This window comes from Mytilus edulis, chromosome 11 (genome assembly GCF_963676685.1).
Source record: "Mytilus edulis chromosome 11, xbMytEdul2.2, whole genome shotgun sequence".
Taxonomy (NCBI): domain Eukaryota; kingdom Metazoa; phylum Mollusca; class Bivalvia; order Mytilida; family Mytilidae; genus Mytilus; species Mytilus edulis.
In genome coordinates, this window is record NC_092354.1 from 14,859,031 (window position 1) to 14,863,879 (window position 4,849).

The window sequence follows — 4,849 nt, forward strand, 5'->3', positions numbered from 1 at the left end:
ATCTTTCGAAGAAATAATCCGGACAAGACCAACTTTCATTCAAAAGTACGTTATGACATAAAACAATGACCTGTATAAGACTATTACTGTCCTAAATTGAAATGCTTACTATAATTTTTTAAACTAATTTATTTATTTGATTTATTTTGTGGTTATCGTGCTTTGATGCAAGTTTGAGGTAGTTCAGGGGTATAGAAAAAAAAATGACAGAATTTTCTTATACTTTGTGAAATTTAACTTTGAAGTATTATAAATGACAAAATGCAAAAAAAATTGGGGGTCACCGGTCATCTAAGAGATATTTTGACCTCTGAAAATGAGTGCAAATAGGTTATAGGAAATTATAGGGAAAATGGACACAAATACACTTTGATTGAAATTTCAGAATAAATGACAGAAGTGGCTAATTTTTTCATACTGTATAGCTTGATGTCTCTATTCTATAAAATTTAAATTAAATTTGGGGGTCACCGGCCATCCAAGAGATTTTTTGACCTCTGAAAATGAGTGCAAATAGGCTAAATATAGGAAAAACAGACATAAAATCTCTTTGATGGAATTTTGAAGAGCAAAATGCATGACAAAAGTGGCTCAATTTTTTATTCTGTATAGCTTGATGTCTTTATTTTATAAAATTGAAATAAAATTTGGGGGTCACGGGCCATCCAAGAGATTTTTTTACCTCTGAAAATGAGTGCAAATAGGCTAAATATAGGAAAAACAGACATAAAATCTCTTTGATTGAATTTTCAGAGCAAAATAAATGACAGAAGTGGCTCATTTTTTCATACTGTATAGCTTGATGTCTCTATTTTATAAAATTGAAATAAAATTTGCGGGTCATCGGCCATCCGAGATTTTTTTTAGCAAAATAAATGACAGAAGTTGTTCATTGTTCAAAGAGGGGTTGACCTCTGCGGTTGTATAAGCTGTGTCCTGCGGAGCATCTGGTAATTATTGTGCTTAAACCATATTTGTAACAGCATATGAAAACTGTGAGCTGACAGTCTGCTTAGTTTTTATCCATAAGTCTCATTCTGACTTTCTATCTAAAAGGTTTTTATGTGTCAATATTTGTGTTTCAATACAAAAGGAAGATGTGGTATGATAATTGATTGTTAATGAGGCAACTCTCCGCAATAGACAAAATGACACAGAAGTTAACAGCTACAGGTCAAAAGCCGTTATCGCATAGTGAGATGTAAAAGGCCCTTCAATGACTAATGAAAAACAATTCAAATGAGAAAACTGAAGGCATATAAATGTACAAAATGATGAACTAAAAAAAATATGTGACACAACAAAAGACAACCACTGTCAGGATTACAGGTTCATGACTTGGAACAGGCACATACATAATGAGCCACTTTTGTCACATACATAATGTTGTGAGGTTAATGTTTGAAGGTGACAACCCTTCCCCTTAACCTGGGACAGTGGTGTAATTTGGTACAACATAGGGGTTTTATCAATTTGTATTATTCATTTTTGAACTCTAAATCTAGCGAAAAGTAGATTATCACAGATAAATTTGCAGAATGAGTTGTATGAATAGTCGGGACCCTTGTTTTATGGAGCAAAAAAAAATGTGATGAGGTTTGTATGTACATAAAGTCTGTCATAAAATTAAAGGTTTCAGTATATTCACATTTTACAATATTTTTTGTAACTGCTGTATTTCACATGTTATTTTTCTTTTCTACTGTAGGATAGTAAGTGGTTCAAATATACATGTATGGCTCTTGAGACTTAAATTACATGCAATAGAAATCAGCCCCCCCCCCAAAAAAAAGCAAATTTTAATAACTTCAGCTGTAATATGCATTTTTAAATGTAATGTATGTGCTAGGTGCCTAAATTAACCCTGAATTATTTCAAGTGTTTTGGCCTAAGACTTTTTAATACTTAAAGTACTATTAAATTATTACATGTATATTGTAATATACTATGCAATTGGTAATTTCCTTTTTATTTAAAGTACATTTTAAACATATGGGAGGATTCAGAGGCAGCCCTGGACAAAATTTGGTTAATTATGTAGGGAATCACTGGAGCATGACCTGAGCGGGTCCCCTTTTGGGCAGTCAGTGAGCCCCCTCTTATGAAAAATTCTGGATCCGCCACTGGGATTTTTTATACAACAAAAACATTCACGAGGTTTTAAATTGCAGGAAAATATCACCTCTTCATACAAGCCCCCCCCCCCCTTTTTTTCATTCAAAAACCTACTAAACATGCTAAAAGGCACATACATTTGTATAATTTTGATTTTTGAATAATTATTAAACATTCTACATATATCAGATACATGTACATCAATTTAGTCTGTAAAAACATTTTGTCTATAATATATATCTTATAATTGCCATGAAACTTGGTCCGTAGGCTTTTAATTTAGTAATCTCTGGTCATACAAAGTTGGTTAAGATCAGTTAGTTCCTACTATCCTATTACACTTTAGAAACATCCTTTGATTTTATCTTTATTTACAAAATAAAGACTCTTGTGTGGACATTACCATGCGTTCCACATGAAAATCAATTATATAATCATTTTTGTAAATTTGATTCCATATCTTGAAATATTTTTTTCATACACCTTTAATAAATATGCCTTAAAGAGGAAGTATTTTTAAAAGAGTTGAAATTATACTGTAACTTTTGGTCATGAATGGACCACCTAAAAAACCTTAAAAAATGTCTGAAGCCATCATTGAAAAGAAAATGACACCCACTTAGTGCAGGTGTAATTTTTTAAAGTTTGCATTTAATGTCTTTAACATATTAAAGAAATGCACTTCGAAATAACTGTGTAGACCCCTAACAAGCTTTTAAATTTAGAAAAATATCACTTATGACAAGACCACTTTTCCTGTTTAGGTAGTAAAAGTTTTGTTTTTCTCTCATGAAGATTCTGTGGGATCAGATATATTATAGGGGGGTAAGGAAAAGTTTTAAAGAATAGAGAATAATGCATGTAATGTTCACAATCAGGGTTTCTCCTGGGTCAATTATTTTTTTCGCCACCTCTTTCGCCAAAACAATATACTTTTCGCCACTTTATGAGTCACAATACATTTGTAAATAAAAGAAAATAGACATACATGTAACAATGAAGAAAAACTGGGTTGTTAAATTATAAGAAGTACAGAAAAATGGGAAAAATTAAATAGAGATAAATGGTATAAAGAATTAGTACCTCAATCCAGACCATTTGTAAGAAAGGTAGTTTTGTGAAATGATTCATTTTAAAAAATAATTTATACGGTCTAGATCCTGCTAACTTGTTTAAACTCGCCACATTATTCATGTATGTGTCTGTCCCAAGTCAGGAGCCTGTAATTCAGTGGTTGTCATTTGTTTATGTGTTACATATTTGTTTTTCATTCATTTTTTTATATGTTTTCTTGTTTGAATTGTTGTACATGTACATCATGTACAATGTACATTGTCAAATCTGGGCCTTTCATTGCTGACTAGTATATATGTATGTGGTATGGGCTTTGCTTATTGTTGAAGGCCGTACGGTGACATATAGCTGTTTATGTAGGTGCCATTTTGGTCTCTTTTTGGATACATTGAAGTTGTCTCATCCAAGTAATCATACCACATCTTTTTTTTATATAGATGGGTTTTGTTCTAACATGTCTAAATTTTAATTGTGCATGCTTTACCAAAAATGTTATAACTGGAATCCCGACAAAATCAACTCCATTCACATTTGAATACTCCAGGTTTACAACAAGAAAATTCTGTTTGCATATGCATGTAATACACCTCATCGCTATTAGCCTACTTGGCCGACCGACCGACCTGGTCGCTTGACCTTTTGACGCATTCAACAATCACTTTTCCATTGTGACATCAGATATTTTGTTTTGTGATGTCAAAATGTACGGGAACCTACATGTGATATCCAGTAATGATGGACAAATAGCGATAACCTTTACTTCCATGAATCATGACCTTTACTCCCAGAAACCTAAACGGTCTGAACCCTATGCAGATGACATATTTCTCAGGTCCACAAATTTCAAATCTATAACATGATAAAAGTACCATGAGCTATGCCTTTGGTTGCATTAATAATTAATTTTCAGCCTGAAAAGGGGGGGTGGTGGTCATTGTTTTGTTGTTCGACACGGATATTGTTCTGAAATTATTTACGCTTGCATGTTATTTTTCAGTGGTCGTGAATCGCTCTTGAACATTTATATTCAATTCAATAGTACTTACTTGTCAGTTTAAATTTCCCCTTTTTCACGATTTTTCGATAATTTCGATCTGCATTACAGTATTCATGAAAAGCAGTTCACGTGTTCGATAAATATGAGTTATTCTCTTTTCATTCTTCTCCTTCGTCAAAAACATGGTATTTATTTTTAGAACGGAAGTCCTATTTCAACAATGACAATTGTAACAATAAATTTTATTAAGTTTTAAAATTGCATTTAAAAGTTATTCAACTCTTTCTCAATGCATTTGAATGAAAAAGATTATTTAAATGATCATATTTTACTGTTACGGAAAATTACGACTATGTACATCACTTACGATATCAATGCGCAACTTTATGCGCAGACGGCGCGAAAATTAAAACCCCCGAACTACCGATTGTGTGAGTAAAATCTATTAAAGCCTATTTTTTAATAACAATTAAAAACAAGCCAAATGACTTTACATTTGTGTTAAGAAGTATTGAAAGACAAACTTTCTTTTCACTTTAAACTCTCTCGAAATAATGAAAAATAGGTTTTCTTTTTAACATAAATTGTACGATTTTATGCTCTAGTATTCGTGCAAACATCTTGAATATTAACATTTTTATGAACATGAACATTTGAACTTTC